Here is a 24,967-nt window from a genome sequence, read left to right on the forward strand (position 1 = left end):
GTGTGGTGAGCATGGTTCAGTCTGGGACCGTGACCAGAGACACTGGCTTGTGGCTCTGGGCTGGGGCTGGGGCTGGCAGCAGGCAGCCAAGCGTCTGGCGGAACCGGGATCTCTTCCGCGGTTTAGCCGGGTGAGTTAAAAGCTGATTGAATCCCCCACCATGGGGTATCCTCTCACCTGGGAAACACAATGACTGTGTTTTATGGCCGAGCTTCTGATTGCTGGTCACTGTGCTGATCCTGCTGCTGCTGCTGCTGCTCAGAATGAGAGTCCTCCAGGCGCCGCCATCTTGCCCCTCCCCTTATTCAATGTTTTATACCTATGAAGAGTTACCATGACCAGAGCAACTCTTATAAAAGTAAACATTTAACTAAGGTTTTCTTATAGTTTCAGAGGTTTAGTTTATTATCAACATGGCAAGGAGCATGCAACTTTATTTTAATATGTACGTGTGTGTGTGTGTGTGTGTGTATGTGTGTGTGTGATCACATGCATAGAAGTGCAAGTGGCAGAGACATCTGATGCCCACGGAGCTGGAAAAATAGGCAACTTCTTACCACCTGATATGGACACTGGGAATGAAATCTAGGTCCTTTAGAAGAGCAAAAAGCACTCTCAATCTCTGAGCCACTCCTCCAGTCTCTATGTTCCTGAATTTAAATAAGGGAAGTGAAAACTATGTTGAAAAGAATGCTTATATGCCCTCAACTAGAGCAGTTATGATTAACCTGAGCTACAAGTGACACAATCCTTTGTTTAAGTTTAAAGAAGAGGTTGTTTCTCCCATGTATTCATTTGTAGAGATGTGTATCAGAACTGCTATGATTTGTAGCTCTTCTATGTCTCCACTCTGTACAAAGGGATACAAAAGTGTATCTTCTTGCAATCTTGTCTGAACTCTAAATGACAAGAGGGAAGGAAGGCAAGTTCAGGACAAAAATATTCTCTCCAATGACTGTCAGAAGTTATATGCCCCACTTCCACTTATATTCCTTTGACCAAGACTTAGTCTTCTACTCATAAGTAACAAAAAGAACGCAGAGACTGATAACTTTTATGTTGTGCTCCTACCACAAAACAAAATTATAGTTATGCATACAATGCTATTATGTGGAAAGAAATTCGTGGTCAGCAAAAGACCCTACTGTAAAGCAGTCATATTCTGCTAGAAAAGGAAAGGTAGCATCAAAATTCCTGATAGTGTTTCTTAAAAGAATTACTTCCAATTTCTTATTTTTTTCCGACTTGCTAGATTTTTCAGAGTCCCTCTTTCCATACCATCTTAGATCTCCCATTCCTCTCAAAGATCATGTTCTTTTAGATTTCAATTCTTCCTTATACAAGCTTTCCTTCCTTCCATAATAAGAACCTCCTTTTCAAATTTCTGTTTCTGTAGAATATCTCAGAGGATGAAAAAAAAAGTTTGAATTACTTTCTGAAGTGCCAGAAATATTGACTGGTTGACCTTCTGTGTCTTTTCACTTCCCATATATTTAAATACTTCCACTGACATGGAAAACTTTCTGGAAAACATAAAACTAAAGGAAAAACTTTATAAAAGGTTTTGGATTTTGCCATGTATAATAGTATCAGCTACTGTGCTTTTGAACAATTATTTATTCTGTTCCAAATATTCTGTTACCAGAGTGCTTTAAACTATTATAAAATCTTCAGAGGAACCTTCTAAGATAGTATAGATGAAGAAATGGAGCTTCCTAGACACCATTTTCTACCCAAATGCTGCAGATAATGAATAATCGAACATATAATTCATATGGAAACCAGATGCCCAAGGCCTACTCTGTGTTCCTCCTGATATTCATTGGTTAGCCTTATTTTACATGAAAAAAATCTAAATCTGCTGTCAGTATGGTACCTACTTGTCCCAAAGGCTATTTACATTTCAACTGAAAGTTGAGTAATTAAGAGCTTTAAAGTCCCACTTCCTTGGTGTATTCATATTATTATTACATGCTCATAAAACTACCATACAGGACATTTGTATCACCACAAATTTTCCTTGGAGAGTAATGATATAGATCATTCTAATCCTAAACTATTATAATCAAAGAAAAATGAGAGAAACCTTAAAGAATTCTATCAAGATTAGCTAAGCATGATGGCACATGTCCCAGGACTCACCGAAGCAGAGGCAGGCAGATCTCTGACTTCAAGGCCATCCTGCTGTACAAAGTGAGTTGAGGACAGCCAAGGCTACACAGAGAAACCATGTCTCCCACCCCCAAATGCTCTTGCATTTGTCAAAGAAACGTTACTAAAGTGTAAATCACGCATTGATTCCAACACCTTAAAAGTAGAAGACTTCAACACCCCACTCTCACCAAGGTACAGAACATTGATGAACAAGCTAAACAAATAATGACACTTATAGTGGTATTAAATCACATGGGCCTAATAGATGTCTACAGGACCTTTCACTCAACCCCAAAAGAGTATAGTTTCTTCTCAGCACCTCACAGAACCTTCTCCAAAATTGACCATATAGTCAGACACAAAGCAAGCCTCAACAGATACAAGAAGATTGAAATAATCCCTTATATCCTTTCAGACCACCATAGTCTAACACTAGACCTCAATTATAACAGAAATAACAAAAAGCCTACACACACATGAAAACTGAACAACTCTACTCAATGACAGCTGGGTCAGGGAGGAAATAAAGAAATTAAGGACTTCCAAGAACTTAATGAAAATGAAAGTACAACTTACCCTAACTTGACCCTATGAAAGCAGTCCTAAGAGGAAACTTCATAGCACTGAGCGACTTCAGAAAGGAATTTGAGTCATCTTATACAAGCAACTTAATGGCACACCTGAAAACACTAAAAAAAAAAAAAAAAAAAAAAGCAGACACACCCAAGAGGAGTAGAGTGTTCGACATAATCAAACTCAGGGCTGAAATCAATACATTAGAAACAAGAGAACAATTCAAAAAAGCAAAGAAGCCAAGAGCTGGTTCTTTGTGAAAACCAACAAGATAGACAAACTCTTATCCAAACTAACTAAAAGGCAGAGGAACACTGTCCAAATCAACAAAATCAGAAATGAAAAGACGGGCATAAGAAAAGACACTGAAGAAATACAAAAAACCATTAGGTCCTACTTCAAAAGACTAAAAGCAATAAAATTAGAAAATGTAAATGAAATGGACAATTCTCTTGGTAGATTCTATTTAAAAAAGCTGAATCAAAATCAAGTAAATAAATTACATAGTCTTAAAGCCCTGAAGGAAATAGAACCTCTGGTGGAGCTCAACTATGTTCATAGCAACTTTATTTGTAATAGCCAGAATCTGGAAACAACCTAGATGTTCCTCAATAGGGGAATGGGCACAGAAATTGTGGTACATTTACACAATGGAATACTACTCAGCAATTAAAAACAAGGAAATCGTGAAATTTGTAGGCAAGTGGTGGGAACTAGAAAAGATCATCCTGAGTAAGCTAACCCAAAACAGGAAGACACATATGGTATATACACACTTATACGTGGACATTAACCATGTAATATAGGATAAACATACTAAAATCTATAGTCTAAAAGTAACTAAACAACAAGAAAGACCCCAGAGAAGCTCCTTAATTCTCATACAGAAGGGCAAACAGGATAGACTTTGGATTTAGCAGAAGACAATTACAGGACAGGAGCCTTCCACAGAGGACCTCTTTGAAAGACTTTACCCAGCAGGGTATTGAAGGATATACTGAGACTCATAGCTGAGCTTTGTGCAAGAGTGCTGGAGACTTTATAAAAGAAAAGGGAGATAGAAAGATGGGACATGAACTCCAAAAGGAGAAAAACACAGCCAATATTGAAACTCCAACCAAGAAGATAAGATGAAGAGGACCTAGAAGCCCTCTTCAGAAGAAGCCCACAGGCCGCTCAGTTTCCAAGTGGGTTCCCTAGTACTGGATAGAGGGGCTGTCTCTGAAATGAATTCAATGGCTTGTTCTTTGATCATCTTCCCCTGGTGGGGTGCAGCCTTGCAATCCGTAGAGGAAGATGATGCAGCCAGTGCTGATGAGACCTGATATCTGATATCTGAAAAGAGTATACTTCCTACGGCTAACTCCTTCACTTGTTTGAAAGCTCAAGGTGCTTCCCAGGCCTCTTTTATAAAGGTAATAACTGCATTAATAAGACTTGAATCAACATGTCGAAATTATCTCCACAAAGTTATACCTTTTCATTATTATGAACTGTAAAGATGATGAGGGGCAATGTAGCACCATGGTCAGCCCTTGCCGAGGTGTACCCCTCCCCCCGAGGAATTATATCACCATCATGCAATAGGTCAGGTATAGAGAGGTTTATTGTAGAGAAGGGAGAGAGGAGTTAGGGCATGGAGGAAGGTACAGGCAGATGATTGGACATGTAGAAAAGCAGACAGATGGACAGAGGAAGAGCTATGAGAGCAGAGAAGGACAGACAGAGGGAAAGCAGAGAACAGAGAAAGAGCAGAGAGACCAAGAGAGTTGGGGTGGTGGGTGGGTTCTTTTATTGGCTCTGCAAACATCTGGCAGCACCTCCTGATCATCAATATAAGATGTTGTCGGGCCTCTAGGGGCAGGGTAGCTGACTGGCCTTCATAACACAAACCCTATCAATTCAGGGGATGAGACACCAGATCTTGGCAATATTTATAATCTAATATAAACCACATATACAGAATTTATAGAATTTATTTGTCCATTTTTATATTAGTTACAGTTTATTCATTTTGCATCTCAGCTGTATCCCCCTTTCTTATATCATCCCAATCCCACCCTCTCTCCTTCATCCCCTCCCATGCCCCTCTCCAAGTCCAGGGATAGGGGAGTTCCTCCTCCCCTTCTATCTGACCCTAGCCTATCAGGTCTCATCAGGACTGGCTGCATTGTCTTCCTCTGTGGCCTGGTGAGCCTGATCAAAGAGCCAGCCACTGAGTTCATGTCAGGAGCAGCCCTGTTCCTATTACTAGGGAACCGATTTAGACACTGAGCTGCCATAGGATACATCTGTGCAGGGGTTGTAGGTTATCTCCATGCATGGTCCTGGATTGGAGTATCAGTCTCATAAAAGACACCTGGGCTCAGAATTTTTGGTTCTGTTGCTCTCCTTGTGGAGCTCCTGTCCCCTCCAGGTATTTCTATCTCCCACTTCTTTCATAAGATTCCCTGCACTCTGCCCAAGGTTTGGCTATGAGCCTCAGCATCTTCTTTGATACCCTGTTGGGTAGAGTATTTCAAAGGCCCTCTATGGTAGACTCCTGTCCTATTCCCTGTATTCTCTCTCTTCCGATGTCCATCCCCTTTGCCTTTCTCAGTGAGTATTGATTATCTTACCCAGGGCCCTCCATCTTGCCTAGCTGCTTTAGGTCTGTAGATTTTAGTAGGTTTATCCTATATTACATGGTTAATATCCACTTGTAAGTGAGTATATGCCATGTGTGTCTTTCTGCTTCTGTGATACCTCATCAGGATGATCTTTTCTAGTTTTCACCATTTCATGATTTCATTGTTTTTAATTGCTGAATAGTGTTCCACTGGGTAATTGTACCACAATTTCTATATGCATTCCTAAGTTGAAGGATATCTGGTTTGTTTCCAAATTATGGATGATACAAATAAAGGTGCTGTGGTCATTGTTGAGAAAATGTCCTTGTTGTGTACTTGAGCATATTTTGGATATGTGACTAGGAATCTTGAGGAAGCACTATTCCTAATTGTATGAGAACATGCCAGATTGGTTTCCAAAGTGATCGTAAAATTTTAAATTCCCACCAGCAATGTAGGAGGGTTCCCCTTTCTCCACATCCCCTTCAGCATGTATTGTCACTGAGGTTTTGATATTAACCATTCTGATGGGGAAATCTCAGAGTCGTTTACATTTGCATTTCCCTGATGACAAAGGACATTGATTATTTCATTAAATGTTTCTCTGCCAGTCGATATTCCTCTATTGAGAATTCTCTGTTTAGCTCTCTACCCCACTTTTTAATTGGATTACTTGATTTGTTGCTGTTTAACTTCATTAGTTCTTTATTTATTCTGGATGTTAGCCCTCTGTCAGATAAAGGGTTGGTGAAGATTTTTTCCCAGTCTGTAGGCTATCATTTTGGTCTGATGACAGTGTCCTTTGCTTTGCAGAAGCTTTTCAGTTTTATGAGGTCCTATTTACTGATTGTTGATAGTAGAGCCTGTGCTATTGGTGTTTTGTTCAGAAAGTTGTCTCCTGTACCAGTCAGTTCAAGATTCTTCCCCACTTTTTCTTCTAACAAATTTAGTGTGTCTGGTTTTATCTTGAGGTATTAGGTCTACTTGGACTTTAGTTTTGAGCAGGGTGATAAATATGGATCTATTTGAATTTTTCTACATGTAAACATTCAGTTAAACCAGAACCATTTGTTGAAGATGCTGTCTTTTTTCCATTGTACGGTTCTAGCTTATTTGTCAAAAATCAAGAAATCATAGTTGTGTGGATTTATTTCTGGATCTTCTATTCAATTCCATTTATCCATCATTCTATTTCTAGGTCAGTACCATGTATACCATCATGTCATCTGCAAATAGTGATACTTTCACTTCTTCCTTTCTGATTTGTATCCCCTTGATCTCCTTAAGTTATCTTATTGTTCTAGCTAACATTTCAAGTACTAATTTGAAGAGATACTGAGAAAGTGGGCAGCCTTGTCTTGTGCCTGATTTCAGTGAGATTGATTGAAATTTTTCTCTGTTGAGTTTGATGTTGGCTATAGGCTTGCTGTATATTGTTTTAATTATGTTTAGGTATGTGCCTTAGATGCAGGTACACAAGTGTGCGCATGGTAGCACTGGTGTGTGAATGGAAGTGTGTCTTGAAGGACAGGATGCTAGAGCATGTAGATGCCTGGAATGTGGAGTTTAACTCAGGACAGGGTGTGGGTGCTGGCATTGTTCAGGAGCGATATGCACATGTGCCCTGAATACCTCAGTGGCCTACAGGTCTTTAGTATAATCCTACTGGTATTCAGATCTGTTTCGCCTCCAGGAATTGTTTGCCTGGACTTCACTGGTAGACCCACAACAGGAGCATCAATGTTGAGAATGCTTTTCCAAGGATCCCTGTGTTGCTCCTGTGTGGGTGTAGGTGGAAGGGATCTGATGTCTGGCTGCTAGAGGAGAGGGATCTTGTATCTAGGGCTCTGCATGCACTCACTTGAAAGCACACTCTGTCCTTTGCAGGCCTAATCAGAAAGCACAGGGTTTCTCTCTGTTCTCTACTCTGTGATTTGGGCCCATAGAGACAAATGAGAGTGTAGGATATCTGTCAGCTCAGGGTTGTCCACTGTCCGCTGAGCAGGGAAACCCTTACTTGGGGTAGCCACTTCTGTTGTCTCAGTCACTGAGCATGGAGGATCTAGCTAGGGCTAGCCACCATCCTGTCACCACTGCAGACAGGGAGGCTGGTATAGCTACCTGATGGGAAGTCCTAGGAGGCCTATATAGCTGCCTGCAGACCTGGGAGGCCCATACAGTGGTCTACAGCAGCTGTAGTTGTGGGAGGCTGGTAAAGTTGCCCCATTGGGATACCATGGAAAGTCTTACTTGTTTTCCACAGACCTGGGAGGCAGGTACAGCAGCCTACTGGGAATCCCATACAGCTGCCCACTGCCACCACAGAACTGGGAGAACTGTACAGCAGTCCGTTGCAGCCACAAAACTGGGAGCCCACTTCTGCTGTCTCAGTTACCTGGCATAGAGTCTCTTGCTTGGGGCAATCTTTGCAGCCTCCACTGAGCAGGGAGGCCATGCTTGGAGCAGTGGACACTGCGTTCTGCCTCTGCCAAGGAGGGTGGCCTGTGCTTGGAGCAAGGGGAGGTACAGAGTGTTGAATATTTGCCACTCTCAGTCCCTGGAGATGTCCACATGTGACCTGGATCTAAACTGTCCCAGCTCATGTGTTGTCACCATGGGTTGTCCAGGAAACCTCAATGTGGATGTACTGGCTACAGCTGCCCTACCACTCACCAATTTTGGAGTTTCAGATCCTGTGCCCTTCAGATATGGTATGCCCTGATGGCCTCCATCTTGGATTCCCTTAATATTCCAATCTTTCACCATTACAAAAAAAAAAAAAAAAAAAAAAAGCAAAAAAAACTTGATTCTTATTATTTTTAGTGTCATGTAATGATTAAAACTAAAATACAAAGGATGCAAAAATACTTAACTATGTGCAGGATAAAATATTATTTTAATCTTATTCTTTTGGCTTTTTTATGAATACCTATCAAAGTTAAAGGCTCAAAAGTGAGTAGTTAGAAAAAAGTGTATTATGTACATAGTGAAATGCATTGGAATTACCAATGGTTGAAATCTCAAAACTTTTGTGGAAAAAACAGTCTTATAAATCACTCCTAGCTTTAACAAAAAACAAACAAACAAACAAACAAAAAAACTGTAGCTTTCTCTATTTGAAAAATATTACATAAAGGTAATACTTTGGTATCTGGCCAGAAAAAGAGCAACTCCAATGATTTAATACACTAGTGCATTCAATTGGTCCTACTTTCTTTCCTCGAATGTGAAAGGAGAAAATTTCCCTAAAAACAAAACAAAACAAAAAATATTCTTCTGTAATTTGGATATTTAGTCTTTTGTGCTTAAAAGATGTACTCAGATGACAAATTAGCAAACAACACAGTTACTTTAATATGAAAAAAGTGACAGGTTTCTTTTAGTGAGTAAAATAGTCATATCAGTCATTTCCCTACCTCTAAATTTCTCCAGAACTAGAGATCTATGAGTAGAAATGATAAAATACCATATTGTTAATGTCTAGGGATCTTGATTGCATTCTTTTATATTCTAATTAAAGAATTAAAACAGCAGGGGAAATCTTTAATATGACAGATAGTAAAAGGGAATTTCTCTGAATACAGCAAACAGGAGCAGATAGATTCAGCTGATAAAACAAAACAAAAACAGGCTTTTTCCATTTTTCTCTTGAGGGACATCTGGGTTGTTTCCAATTTCTGGGTGTTACAAAGAAAGCTGCTATGAACATAGTTGAGCAAATGTCCTTGTTGTATGGTTGAACATCTTTTTAGTATATGCCAAAGCGTGGTAAAACTGGGACTTGAGGTAGAGTTATTCCCAATTTTCTGAGAAAGCGCCAGATGGATTTTGAAAGTGGTTTTCACTCCGACCAATAAAGGTGTGTTCCCCTTTCTCTACAACCTCTCCAGCAGGTGTCATCCCTTGACTTCTTGATCTTAGCTATTCTGATGGGAATGAAGTGGAATCTCAGGGTCATAATGATTTGAATTTCCCTGTTGACTGTGTACTTTGAGCATTTTTTTTAAGTGCTTCTCAGCCATTTGAGGTTTCTCTGTTGTGAATTCTTGGTTTATCTCAGTGCTCTATTTTTTCTTTTTCTTTTTTTTTTTTAATATTAGTTACAGTTCATTAACTTTGTATCCCAGAAGTATCCTGCTCTCTCATTTCCTCCCAATCCCACACTCCTTCCCTCATCTTCTCCCTACCCCTTTCCAAGTCCACTGATAAGGGAGGAACTCCTCCCCTTTCATCTGACCCTAGCTTATCAGGTATCTTCAGGCCTGGCTGCAAAATCCTCCTCTATGGCCTAGCAGGGCTGCTCTTCCCTTGGGGAGAAAGGGGGAGGTCAAAGAACCAGCCATTGAGTTCATGCCAGAAATATTCCCTGTTCCCCTTACTAGGTAACTAAACCTTCGGCAGAGTGCAGGGAATCATGTGAAAGAAGAGGGACTTAGTATGACCTGGAGAGGAAAGGAGCTCCATAAGGACCAAATATATCTGGGCACAGGGTTTTTTTTTTTTTGGGAGATTGTATCTCCAACCAGGGACCATATATGGATATAACCTAGAACCCCTGCTCAGATGTAACCCATGTGCTCCATTTTTAATTGGATTATTTGGTTTCTTTGTGTTAAATTTCTTGAGTTCTTTATGTATTTTTGGATAATAACCCTTTGTTGTAGAGTTGGTGAAGATACTTTCCAGTCTGTAGTCTATCATTTTGTGCTGTTGACATTGTCCTTTGCCTTATAGAAGGTATTCAATTTCATGAGGTTCCATATAATTGTTGATTTCAGAGCCAGAGCTGTTGGTGTTCTGTTTAGGAAGTTGTCTCCTACTCTAATGAGTTCAAGGCTGATCTAGGCCCACTACACATATGTACCTGATGGACATCTTGGTCTAGTAAGGCTGTATCCTACTATTTCTAATAAGGACTCTATTGTATGCTTTTCAGTCACTTCCTCCTGGTGGGGTGCATACAAAGTCACCAGGAAGATGATGTGCTCAGCACGGATGTGATTTGTTGTGCTAGGGTAGGTGTGTGTATGTGTGTGTGTGTGTGTATGTGTGTGTGTGTGTGTTTCCTCCTTTCTAAATGGTAGGGGAGGGGAAAGAGAAGGAAGAGGGAGGGAGAGTGGGATGGGTAGGAGAGGGAAGATTGGGGCTACAATTGGGATGTAAAGTGAATAAATAAATTAATTTTTAAATGTACTTGTGATAGAGGGAGTAAGTTGATGAATTAATGATCTAATAAAATGAATAAGTATTCTTCATTTTGAAAAATATTTCTGAATTGAAAAAAAGAGACTTTAAGGGTAAAGAAACACATACAGCAAGTACACATAAAGATCAGATTCTCTGCAAAACAGAGTTGGGGCTGAAAGCCAAAATTCAATCTCTTCTGGAGAGTAGTGACCATTTTAGGCATCTTTGTGAAGGTTTTGGTCCTCCAGTTTTGGTCAGTTTTTTTTTTTAATTTTTTCACAATTTATTCATTATATATCTCAATTGAACTCCCCTTTCTCAACTCCTTCTAGTCCCACCCTTCCTTCATCTTCTGCTCTATCCCCTCCCCTAGTCCCCTGAAAGGCAGAGTTCTCCTCCTTTGCCATCTTCCCATAGCTTATCAAATATCATCACGACTGCCTGGATCCTCTTCCTCTGTGGCCTGGTAATGCCGTATAACCAGGGACAAGTGATCAAAGAGCAGTTAACCAAGTTAATGAGGCAACCCCTGATCCCCTTACTCAGGAACCCACATAGAGACTAAGCTGCCAATTGCTACATCTGAGCAATGGGTCTAGGTCCTCTCCATGCATGGTCCTTGGTTGGTGCATCAGTCTCAGCAGGACTCCTTAGGCTCAGATTAGGAAACAGAAAGACAGGTATGGTGAACATCACTTATAAGCAGATATTACCCTTATAATACAAGATAGCCATACTAAAATCTACAGATCTAAAGAAGCGAAACACTAAGGAGAACTCTAGGGAAGATGCTTATTCTTACTTAGAATGGCAAATAAGATAGACATCAAAAGCAGTGGAAGAGAGAAAACAGTATAGGAGCCTACTATAAAGGGTTGTGTGAAATGCTCCACCCAATAGGGTATAGAAGCAGATGCTGAGACTCACAGCCAAACTTTGTGCAAAGCTCAGGGAGTCTTATGGAAGAAGGGGCAGGGATAGAAGGACATTGAGGGGACTGGAGCACCACAAGGAGATCAACAAATTTAAAAAACCTGAACTTTTCTTCTTTACAGTTATGGAGTCACCTAGTTTGGTGATTTAACTATGCCCTTACTTATAGTAAGCACTTAATGTTTTAGAAGACTACCTAATGAAAAACTAAATTTGTGAACATCATCATCATCATCATCATCATCATCATCATCATCATCATTATTATTATTATCTATTTGGTTTTACAGATTAAATCAAGGAAATTGAAAGCAAAAGTATATTTGAACTGGGTGTTGTGGTGTATATATTTAGACAGAGCACTTGAAAGGCAGACAGGAATATCTGAAGACTAGCCTGATCTACATACTGAGTTCTATCCCCCTCACCAGAGAGTTACATAGTTAGGCCCCTATCTTAAAAGAAGAAGGAGGAGGAGAAGGAAGGAAGGAAGGAAGGAAGGAAGGAAGGAAGGAAGGAAGGAAGGAAGGAAGGAAGGAAGGAAGAAAAAAAAAGAAAAAGTGTCTTGAAACAAATGACATCTATAAAATGTTGTTAGGTCAAACCCCAAATATTCTCATTTTCTATTTTCTGTTCTAGACATGGAATGTTAATGTGTATAGTTTTGACAATGAATCCTTCTCTTTTTCATTATTATTATTGTTATCATCATCATCATTTATTACTATTTATTCAATTTGTATCCTGGTTGTGGCATTCTCACTCATCTCCTCCCAATCCCACCCTCCCTCCCTCTTCTCTCCCTATGCCTCTCCCCTAGTCCACTGATAGGGGAGGTCCTCTGACCTCCCTATCTGACCCTAGCTTATCAGGTCTCATCGGGACTGGTTTAGTTGTCTTCCTCTGTGGCCTGGAGGTAAAATGAAATTCTTCGTGCTAGCTTGCAATGACTTGAACTAGAAATCTGCCTTAGGTATTTGAAAATAGTTCTAAGCACAAGTTAAAAACAACAAAAGTTTTTCTGCCCAGTTATTTATGATATCTTGTTCCCCAAACATATCAGTTAATCAAGATTTCACTGTGCTTTCTTTAAACTACCTAGTAAGTTAATTAATTAGAACAGGTGAATTATTTGGTCAGACTAGGTTTATATACTGATGTAATTACTCGGATTTTATTCCCGTTTTTAAGTAATGGGCAAAAGTGCAGGAATAGTGATATATATGAATATTTTAGGTTAAGCAATAACACTGTATGGCCATACTTGTGAATGAGAATTCTTGTATTTGCAAGGACTGATTTGACAGACGACAACCATGGTGATGAGGAGAGGTTGGAATGCTGTGGGCCCAGAACCTAATGACCTGATCTTGGGCTAACTTTATCCCTCTGAATAGGCATTACTTATATCCTAATATCCTGTGACTAATAGATAAAAATATTTAAAAATCTATTAACAAAGTAGACTCCTACCAACCCAAAGTTAACAGTATTATCATATAGCACATGAGATTTATAAGAGTTCCTTCCATTTTTCTGTAACCACTTTTCTGATATAACCTCCAATGTATTTAAACTTACCTTGATTTATGAGTTTTTTGAATCAGTACTATAAAACTTCATTAAACTGCTCTCATATAGGAACATGATACCTGGGTACCTAACCTCCATATTTTCTAGGATTTGCTTACTCAAATTTGGCTCCAGAATAAATAATCCAATATATTTTTCAGGTAAGAGCTATGTTTTATTTTTTTTTCCACTCTTAGTCTTAAATAGTAGTTCAAATTGCTGCATAGTATCCCAATTATACAGGGTCTCAGCTGTGGTGATTTAAATGAGATTCACCCTTATCAGCTCATATATTTGAATGCCTGGTTTCTAGTTGGTGCACTTTTGGAAAGGATTAGGAGGTATGGTCTTATTGTAGGATATGTGTCATTGAACGGTGTACTTTTAGGTTTTAAAAGCCCACCCCAGGACTAGTCTTTCTGTGCCTGTAACCTGTAAATTAGGATGTAGCTCTCAGCTACTTCTCCAGTACCATGCCAGCTTTCTTGCCTCCATGCTTCCTACCATGATAATGCACTAATCCTCTGAAACTCTAAGCAAGCCCCCAATTCAATACTTTCTTTTTATGTGGGTTTGCTTTGTTAAGGTGCCTCTTCACAGCAGTAGAATAGTAACTAAGATGATGGATGAATCAGAAAGTGATCCTGTGGACTTTTTTAAAAAATCTATTTTTAGCAACACTTATAAGTCAACAATTTTTGTCCTTGTCCTTATTTCTTTTAATATTGTTTATGTTAAGCATTAGTTCAGCTTCTTCTCTATAACAAGTTTCTCTTGTACTGAAAGAAATAGCAGGATTGCCCCATGGCAGGAAATGATCTGATGTTCATCATTCGAGCACATAGTGAATGTTTCAGAAAAGACAAATGAGTAAATGATGAACTGGTTTTGATTCAGTGATTATTTTAGTAGCTGTTCAATTAGTGTTATTTTGCAGTTATCAAGATTTCATAGTTCCTTCAGATTTAGCCAGGACAAAGTAGAATGTCATCTGACTGTATTTGGAGACTTACCTCTCCCTCTTCCTGTCAATAGAGAAAACTGGCTGAATGGTTGATAATATTTTTTTTGCAAAGACTCAATTTTATTGTGTGGATATATTAAAGCACTACAATCCACGGATCTTAATCAGGTTTATTTTCTCTGATAGTTAAGGAAATAAAAGGCTTGAAAAAATTCTCAAAGTTAACAGCTAGCAGAATGAAAAGACTCAAACACAACCGAGACAAAATCAAGGAATGAAGAAGTCCTTTTATTGGGGGGGAGGTAGATATACACAGAGGGAGAGAGAGAGCACAAAGCACACAAACAGACCCTCTTCAAAGCAAAGCAGGTACTTGGCAAGCACAAGTCACCAATCTCTCCTGGAGGAGTTGGAGCTAAAAGAGTCTTTCACTGGTCTTTCCCTGATTTAAGTTTGACTGCTTTGAACATAGGCAGAGAAGTTGATAGGCCAACAATTTTATGGCAAGTTTCTTGATCAGGCCTTGAGCTTGTTGAGTGGGTTCACCAGCAGAAGGTTCCTCCTGGGAGCAGAAAAACCTTCTAGGCTTTTAGGTCTTTGTTTGACATCAGGAGTTTGAGGGAGGAAGTGGAAGTTTGCCATCTTTTTTTTTTAAACATAACTGTAGCTCATCTATTTGTCTGCTTACCATGGATCTGTCTAATTCCTTGTCCCTCAAAAGAAATTTATACATTTAAGTAGACCCATTTTTCCATTATTTCATTTTTTTTTTCAGAAAAAAAAATGTATAACTTAGAGTCTGTCAGGACCTAGGAACGGTCATATCCTCATTTTCAGAGTCAATTCAGATAATGACATTGACAAACTGGAGGTGTGCACAAAGAAATAAAAAGTTGACTCATTAAGTAAATTATTTTTGTCTTAAGTAGGATCATAATTCAACACCAAGTGAAGCAGCTGACAAGCCAGTTTTATTGATTAATGTCAACTATTTTAACCACATAGGCAATTTTCAGCCTAATTCCTTCAAATCTTAAAACTGCAAAAGGATGATCAAAGGAATTTTGTTTCCTAGTGGGAGACTTACAACTAATAGTAAAAATGTTTGTAAATTGTTCAGAAATATTTATTAACAGCCATGTGACACAGAGATAAATCCATGTATGCCAGGCACATAATTTGTGACCCATAGTATACCACCACTTTGGCCAAGTGTTTTTTTGACTTGCCCTTGGTTCTCTTGGTTCTCAGCTCTCTCTTGGCCTTCTTTTGTGTGTCTCTCTTCCTGTCTTTCTTTCCTCATGGTTTGATTTATTCTGCAGACCAAAGAATGAGATTTTTATAGCAATAGTTATGGAGTAAAGGATAAAAGGGTGCTGACAGGTGGAACTGGATGAAAAGGTCAAACAGGGAGGCAAAAAGAAGAGAGGGTAAGGAATAGAATACGGGAGATGCATCTAAAACTAAGAACTATTTGCTGGGTGGTATAGAAAACCTAACACATTAGAAACTTCATAAAATATATACATATATGTAGACAATCTAAATGGAATCACCAAATAGCAGGGGTTACACAGAGAGAGAGAGTCTTTGTTGGCCATCTGTCAGCAAATGAAGCTTCCAGTTCTGGGAATGGGTTACATCAAATTGAATTGCTGGCCAAGGAGGTCTCATGGGAACTTCCAAAATATCCCAGCTATTCCTAAGGCTATTAGTTGTTCTCCACACACTGATGGTAAGGCCCTTCTGCTTAAGACAGTACCTACACATTTCAATGATCATGGAGAATTCGAGCTGGTGCCTACCTAGAGCCTTCACTTCTATATGGTACTAGAAGGTATAAATATGTATTTATTCCCATACTCACTCCTATAGACATACAATATAGGATAAACCTACTAAAATCTGTACACCTAAAGAAACTAATCAAGAGGGAGGACTCTTGCTAAAATGCTCAATTCCTATCCAGAAAGGCAAAGAGGATGGACATCAGAAGAAGGGGAAAAGAGGGAACAAGTCAGGAGCCTGACACAAAGGACCTCTGCAAGGCTCTGCCCTGCAGACTATCAATGCAGATGCTGAGATTTATGGGCAACCTTTGGACAGAGTATAGGGAATCTTATAAAAGAAGCAGAAAACAGCAATATCTGAAGAGGACAGGAACTCCACAAGGAGAGCAACAGAACCAAAAAATCTGAGCACAGGGGTCTTTCCTGAGACTGATACTCCAACCCAGGACTATGCATGGAGATAACCTAAGACCCCTGCACAGATGTAGCCCATGGCACTTCAGTATCCAAGTGGGTTCCATTGTGATAGGAACAGGGACTGTCTCTGACATGAACTGATTGGCCTGCTCTTTAATTACCTCCCCCTGAGGGGGAAGCAGCATTACCAGGCCACAGAAGAAGACACTGCAGCCACTCCTGATGAGACCTAACTGACTAGGATCAGAATGAAGGAAAAGAAGACTTTCCCTATCAGTGGACTTGGGGAGGGGCATGCAAGCAGAGGGTGGAGGAAGGGAGGAGTTGGGACAAGAGGATGGAGGGAACCACAGGGGGATACAAAGGAATAAAGAGTAATTAATAAATAATTAAAAAAAGAATGCTTCTCTGAGGATGGCTGAGTTATCTTTTCATAACTGCTGGAAAACAAAAAATTAGTTTTTTCTAACGTATTCTCACTGGGGATACAAACCACTATTAAGGATAGGCCTCAAGCCTAACAGTAGAAAGTTAACACAGAGCAAAATCAGTGGCATTTTTGGAGGTTCTTTGTCTCATAATTCTTTGTCTGAGCACTTTTAAAACTTTTACCGGTGTTTTGCATATGTATTATGTTTTGTTTTTATGGGATTTCTGTGTTGGCCAATGTATGTATATGTGTCTATATGTATTTCTTGTGCTTTTTCTTTGGATCTTTCTTCTGTTTGTTTTGTACTATGTCAGTTCGTTTGGTTTTGTTTTATCTTATTATTATTATTAGAGTCCTGTTTGTTTTCTAAAGAGAGAGAAAAGGGATCCATAAAGAGACAAACAGACACAGAGAGATAGGAAAGAGAGACAGATAGAGGAGAGAGAGAGAGAGAGAGAGAGAGATAGAGAGAGAGAGAGAGAGGGAGGGGGAGGTTCCAGTTGGGAAGATCTTGGGGGTACTGGGAGAGAGAAACTGTAATTAGAATGTATTGTAAGAAATCTACTTCCAATGAAAGAAAAATAGAAAGAATATATTCATGAGAAAGCATGGCTATGGCTATGATCTACTAATATATATATATATATATATATATATATATATATATATATATATATATACAAAAGCTGCGGTGCTAAAATGGGTTTGTTGTTGGTAGAATTTGTTTCTGTTTTAATACTAAGTATGAAGCCCAAGTCCCATTTAATCCACCACAATGATCACTCCTCCCATGATAAGCCGTGGTTGTAGATCCTTTATTATGTTAAAAATGTGTAAGATTAGCCATTTTTGAATCTTCATTTTTTAATTTATATATATTAGTTGTAAAGAATAGCTTTCATTGTGACATTTTCTTATATCTAAGTTGATCAGATTTACACACATGCACAAGTCAGGTTCTTTTGCTAGCACATTTTCATGTAGATCTTTATGCATGTAATAGTACCATTTGACTTTTATCTAAAAGTATCTGAGCATTGTTTACCTCTGTTACACATTTCCACAGACCACTGCAACCAACTGATGGGAAAGTGTCAAGTTATTTCAGAGAAAATGTTGGCTAGTGATCAGTTTCACCTTCTCTGAAATGCTTTTGAATCTACTTGTTCGGAATAGCTGCTACCTACCCGTGAAGTTTCATCTTTACTCACCTATTAGCCAGGTTATTTTTTTTTTTTTTTTGTCTCAAAGTGAAGGAAAGTTATTGAACTTCTAAAACTGCAGATTTGGTATACAACTGCTGTCAACAAAGAAAATATTTTTAAATCATTTAAGAGACTGCATATTTTATGTTATATAGTTTTCTGAATATAAAACTATCAAGATGAAATTAGGCACTTGAATATCATAACTATACTTGATTGAAAAAATGGAGAAATCCCAAAATTTTCTGGTAATGGAATATCTAGCCTCTGAAATCTACAAAGTATTAACCGAGTGTTCCTATGAAACACATGGGGAAAAAATGAGGCTTCTCTGATATGTTTTGTTAAATACTTATGGTTACAAAAATATTTGCTAGGTGAGTTGAGAGCTTGTTTCATCCTTAGAAGATTGTTTATATTAACTTACTATTATTAGAGTCAGATAAAAGTCTTTTATTGTTATTGTATCTTAAAGAGCACCATTTCCTTATTCTATAGTCTGCCAGGATAAGACATAAACAAGATACACAAGAAATAGGGAGTAAGGATATAAACTGATCTGACAAATGTAATAAAGGGTTCCCTACTGAATATCATGGAGAAAGTCAGTACTGACATGTATAAATCTCATTTAAAATGCCTAAAATAGATGTTCTCTGTGCTCAATACATAACAGCTCTTACTGTTACATAAATGTTGATTTCCAATCGTTCTCTTTTCCCTTACTTTCTTTTCTCTTTTCTTTAGGGGTGGGTGTGGGTTGAGACATAGAGGCTCTGGCTGTCCTGGAACTCATTCTGTAGATTCAGATATTCACCTGTCTCTACTTCCCAAGTGCTGGGATTAAAGGCTTGGACCATTACTCCATGCTTCCTGTAGAATTTTTATTTATTTATTTAATTATTTATTTATTATAATTTTTTTCACTTTGTCTCCCCACTGCAGTTCCATCTCTTGATCTCTTGTCTCAACACAGTCCCACCTACCTTCCCTCTTCTCCCGGTATACCCTTTCCCTAGTCCACTGATAGGGGAGGACCTCCTCCCCTTTTATCTGACCCTAGACTATTAGGTCTCATCATGACTGGCTGAATCATCTTCCTCTGTGTCCTGGCAAGGCTACCCCACCAGGGAAAGGTGATAAAGAACAAGCCACTGACTTCATGTCAGAGACAACCCCTGTATCCCTTACTAGGGAACTCACTTGGAAACTGAGCAGCCTATGAGCTTCCTCTGAAGAAGGGGTCTAGGTTCTTGGTTGGAGTATCAGTTTCTGCAGTTCTTCAGGACTCCCTAGGCTCAGGATTTGTTTTTTTTCTCTGTTGTTCAACTTGTGGAATTCCTGCCACTCCAGGTCTTTCTCTCTCCCTCTTCTTCCATCAGGTTTCTTACTGATGTTTAAATAATCCGTATTCTAACTGCACTTTGCTTTTATATAGGTTGTTATTTCCAAGATGATATTATTTTAGACAAGGCTTGTGTTAATTTTGACAATCAAAATTGGAAATCTAGCTATTAGAGTTAGGGGGAGCACTATCTCTGTATAAGTACACCATCCATTTTGTCTCTTTTCCCCTTCTATCCTTCCCAAATCTGAGGCAAGATATTTGAGGTCATTTGCAGACTAGTCTTGGTTTTCTACAAAGTTAAAAGGGAGGATAACAAAACACTGAAAGTCACTGGTGTTAGGGGAGGCAAGGAATGCAGCCAAAGTGTTCTGTGAATGAACTGCACTGGAGGCGGTGTCATCACATTGTCACAGAATCCCAAAAGGCTTTCTATTGTTTTAAAACATCAGTGTGAACATTTCCTTTTCTGTCTTCACTCTTGGAATTCATTTTCTTCTTCATTGCTTTTCCCAGAGTTGTGAGTGAGACAATTGCATTTCATCTGGTCCCAGAGCATGTCTTAATCTGTTTTTCTGGCTATTCTTCCTCCCACGCACATCCAACATTATTGCCTATTAATTTTGATTTCTTAACTTCCACAAATACGTTTTGTGCCTGGAATAACATTATCTAGGTTCTAACTGTGGAAACAACTAAATGCAAACATACATTGGGTGTAGCTGTTGACATTTTGACTGACAAATCTGACAGCTGTGAGGGATACAGAACTAGATTTTTTTAAGTTACAAAACTGTCTTTATCAACCAGCTCCATGAAAACATATTTTTGATTGGTGTCTCACAATTGTGAAGCTCAGCAAGGCTCTAAATAAATTTAACAAATAATAAAGTGGCTTGTGGGAATACTTTTTTAATTTCCAGTTAAATATATGTTATAATTAAGAAATAATTGTACTGGGTAACAATTTCTTTATTCCTATATCCCCTCCCCCTTTTTTCTCCTGTATGTTCTATTTTAACTTAACTTACTTGTATTGCATTTGCTTTTTTTTTTTTTTTTTTTTTTTTTTCAAAGAAGGCAACTTAGGGAAGAACATAAAAATTAGCTCCAGGAATATTTCACCGTTATATACAGTGAAGTCTCCTTTGAAGCTAAGGCAACAGACTCATTATAGTTCCAAAATGATATGTCAGATTGCCCCTTTCTTAAAGAAATCTACATGGTAATGATACAAAGTTAATGTGCCATCTCTATAAATGTAGTCTAGAAATGGTATTAGAAAGATGTTTTGAGAATTTTACCCAGTAAATAGGCTGTGTAAATGGAAAAAAAAATTATACTTTTTATAATTTCAAGTTTCAACATCCCATAGTGTTTAAATATGCTTTTTATTATCAGTAGTATAGACCACTTATTTATTTTGAAGCTTGAGTATGATTTTACTAGCATTTAGGGAAAAAAAAAACAGGATAGGCAAACTGTAAATCTGAAAGTCAAGTTCTTTGAGTTATGGTCCCAGAAAGCAGGCTTGAGAAAGCAGTCATTGTTCAGCAATGGTGTATCAAGAAAAATGTGCTTGGTCTTTGGCTGGTGTCTGAAAGAAATAGAAGATAAAGGAAAAGTTAGGCAGGCTTAACACATGTGGAGGCCCCATTTATGGTGAAATGAAAGAGAGGCTTCTGGGATGTATAAGTACATCAGTAGAGTATATCCTTATTCCTCCCATCTCTTTAGTTCATATTCAGGTGAATAAGATTTTATGAGGAGTGGTTTCCTGATCAGTGATTGACAGGCTCAGCTAGATTACATATTTTTATATATTACTAATTTATTTACATTCAGGTCACAGCCTCTCCTCCCTCCACTTTTCCTAGTCCCTCCTTCTTCCCTCCCTCTCTCTTCATGCATTTCTCCTCACTTTCTCCTCAGAGAAGAGGAGGCCTCCCAAAGATATCAGCCTGTCTTGGCATATAAATTTGAAGTAGAACAAGGCACACTTTCTATTAAGGCTAGACAAGACAGCCTAGTTAGGGGAAAGGGATCCACAGAGTTAGAGACAGCTCTTGCTCCAGCTGTTAGGGGACCCACTTGAGAACCAACCTTCACATCAATTACATATGTGTATGGAGCCTGGGACTATCCCATGAATCCTTTTTGGGTGGTGATTGAGTTTCTATGAACCCCCATGAAGCCAGGCTTGTTGATTCTGTAGATTTTCTTGAGGTGTCCTTGATCCTTCTGGCTCCTTCAATCCTCTGTCCCCCTCTTCACCAAGATTTCTTGAGCTCCACATAATGTTTGGCTGTGGGTTTCTGCATCTATTTCTATCAGCTACTGGGTAAACCCTCTTAGATGACAGTCTGCTAGGCTCCTGTCTACAAGTATAGCAGAATATTAATGTGTGTTAGAGGTTAGCTCTTTCTCATGGGATGGGTCTCAAGTTGGACCAGTCATTGGTTGGACATTCCTTCGATTTCTGCTCCATCTCTATCTCTGTGCCTCACTTATTCTTAATGAAGCATGTCTAGGAAACTTTCAAATGCTGGAATATTACACAGAGATATGAACACATATATTGAGATTACATCTTCTTATCAGATCTATCAGGAGGTTGGGGTGAGAGAAATACTGTGTAGGACTGCAACACCTGCATATATATATAATTTCATTTATACATTTATTATAATTTATTCACTTTGCATAACTGCTACAGCTCTCTCCCAGTCCCACCCACTCTCCCTCTTCTCTCTCTATGCCCTTTCCCTAGTCCCCTGATAGGGGAGGACCTCCTTTCTTTCTATCCTATAGTGCACTAAGAGATGGAGAATCTCCTGGAGTAGACACTTCCGTCTGAAGTTTCATGTCTTGTAAATACCCTTCGTATAAACTAAATAAATCATTAGAAAAGAAACACATTGACTATTCCTTAAGAAGTGATTTCTGGTGGTGCAGGGCCTCATTAATTAATACAGGTAGACATCAAACTCCTGGTCATTCTACTACAACCTTCTCGGTACTGAAATTATAGCCAATACCACAACTGTTCTTAATGTGAACATTGAGAAATGCGTACATGTGATGATGAATTGTGGCATTAACCAAATGTGAGAAAAAGTGCCTTGATCTTTTTAAGTAAATGAAAAAGAACAAATGAACCAGTATTACTATCTATATGTACCAAAATGAGTTGAATACCCAAAGATTAGATTCTCTATTTAAGCTATGAGGGAAAAGAGCAATAAAGAAATATAATGTGTGACTGTTTATTCCTGTCCTTAAATATGTGATTACAGATTTCTGTTCCTTATTTATTATTCTCTCTCTCTCTCTCTCTCTCTCTTTTACAATCAAGGAAAATACTGGACTTCTTAACCCTTTTTAAATGAACTCCACAAATATCAATGAGAGTATCAGTTACTCCCAAATCTAGTAACCATAATAACTGAAATCAGTCTGAATCAGAGAGATTCTGTCTTCTGTGTGTTAATCCATACCATAAAGCTGGCCTTTCAAAGTCTTTATTAGTCATGTTGAATCAGAGAATAATCTAGTCATCTAGTCTTAGCTCTGATGTTTCAAAGATCTGTGTTCTTGCCCCTTTAAAAGCCTCAGTTTTTCCATCTGTCAAATGGATCAGTTTACCCTAGATTATCTTTCAAAGGTCCCTTCCAGCATCAATATTCTACAGTTTTGTTGAGAATTATTGTGGCAGGAAGTTGTCAATTTCTACTTTCTCTCGGTATCAATTTGTTTCTCTCTACTTCCTGGGATCTATAAGTGAGCATTGATTAAGAAGAAGTCACTGTTCTGTGGTGGACAGCTGACTTCTCTTACCTAGCAGGAATGAATCTGTCAAGTCCATTTAGGAGTTGTCAGGTAGCATCATGCTCACTGAAAGATTGCACTAGAAGTAGTATCAGGCTGACATTCAATTACATCTGCGCTCTAAAGAAATAGTGTATTTTATTTTTCTTTAAAGTGTTGAGAAGAGACACGGCACACCATGTAAATTACATGAAAGAGCTAATTTTTCCCATGCATTATAAATGCTTTTGTTTTGAGTGTTTTAAAATTGCATATGTTTTTACCATCTATAGCTGTGTCTTTTAAATTTTTGTCAAAGTACAACTAAGAAAAGGGTTTTAGAAAATCTCAATTTGGCCTTCAGAGAGTGACCTTTGTGCTCTTGTTCATGGTGTTCCTCAAGGTGACATAAAAATGTTAAGAATTTCTTTCTTAAAGAAAATGTTCTGAGAAGGATCAAGTTGAGAGCAGTAGTTAGGAACAGGGATTCCCATAATTAACCTGATCTTTAAAGTAGTTATATATATTATATATAGAATATATTTAGTTATATTTAAAAGATCAGGTTAATTAGCTATATTACCATTTGAGGACAGAGACAAAACTAAGCATGAATAGAGAATCAGATACTTGCTACCTTCAGGAATGAGTATGTGGCTATTTCATTTCCCACCACATGCAATCTGCTTTATAATTATGATCATTTGAATATTTAAACCCAATTTGATATATTTAAATTTTTCTATATTCCAAAAACCTTCAATAAATTTTCCTGTGCACATTCAGTCTGAAGTTACTGATTCTTATTGTCTGACATAGAAAATTATTCACGTTGTATTGTTAACTAAAAGAAGTAAACTATCAAAAGAGTTTTAGTCAGATCCTATCAAAAGTATGTGTTTGTTATAGTTTATATAAAGATATGGGAATACTAATACTATGGTATAAAAAGGGACGATAGTTATGTGTGACCTATTATCTATTACATTTCTTTATTATTTAATTTATATAATAGAGTAACATTAGCTTTCTCTCAGATCAAATCAAAATAAAAACACTTAGTCATAAAATGAAGGCAGGAAACTTGAAGACATTGTGGTAATTTTTTTTCTTCTAAAAAGAATTGTCTGTTTTTTTTTATTATTATCAGCTTTTCTCCTTAATCTAAAAGCATAAAACTATTATTCTTATTAGGATTGATTTTCTGTTCCTTGATTTACTTCATCTGACTTTTTGATGAGGAACCATTGAATAATTCAAGACATTGTATCTACAGTTTAAAACAAGACAGGAAAGATAGCCTAGTCTTTTATGCCAACATTAGATAAGAAAGGCTCAGGATAGCTTATTTTGTTGGGCACACAATGGCTTTATGGCATTCTTTATGCTTTTCTGCCAGATATTTTAAAAGTTGTTCTAAATTTGGTATGGGAACAAGTTGGCATTTGTAAGGCTAGGGTAAAGAGTCTATTCTGCCCATCACAGGATAGGACTCCACGGATGTTCTTTATTACCTTGGTATAAAACAACAACATCAAAAAGTTAGTTATCCACTACTAGCCCAAACAAATCCCCTTTGTAGCTCATACTTGATTTGGTAACAGATATTTACAATGTGCCATATACTGCAGAAATTTCTAAATATGTTCTTGAGTGAACATACTCTATCCAGAGGAATATCTGCTTACATTTTTTTGGCTTTTATAATTAGGGTAGAAATCCTAGTAGATCTTGGGCTGCAAAGATCATCCAGCATTTAAGAACACTTGCTCTTCCAAAGGACCTGAATCAACTCCTAACACCATGTTAAAAAGGTCACAACCACCTTTAACAGCTTTAGGGCATCCAACACCCTCTTGCACCTCTCTGGGTATCGATACATAGTAGCATACAAAGTCATACAGATACAAACATAAATAAAAGTAAAACTAAAAAAATTACATCATAACTTTCTGTATTTTTAAAATATTTCTAGTCATTT

The sequence above is a fragment of the Meriones unguiculatus genome, chromosome X (assembly GCF_030254825.1).
Source record: "Meriones unguiculatus strain TT.TT164.6M chromosome X, Bangor_MerUng_6.1, whole genome shotgun sequence".
NCBI lineage: Eukaryota > Metazoa > Chordata > Mammalia > Rodentia > Muridae > Meriones > Meriones unguiculatus.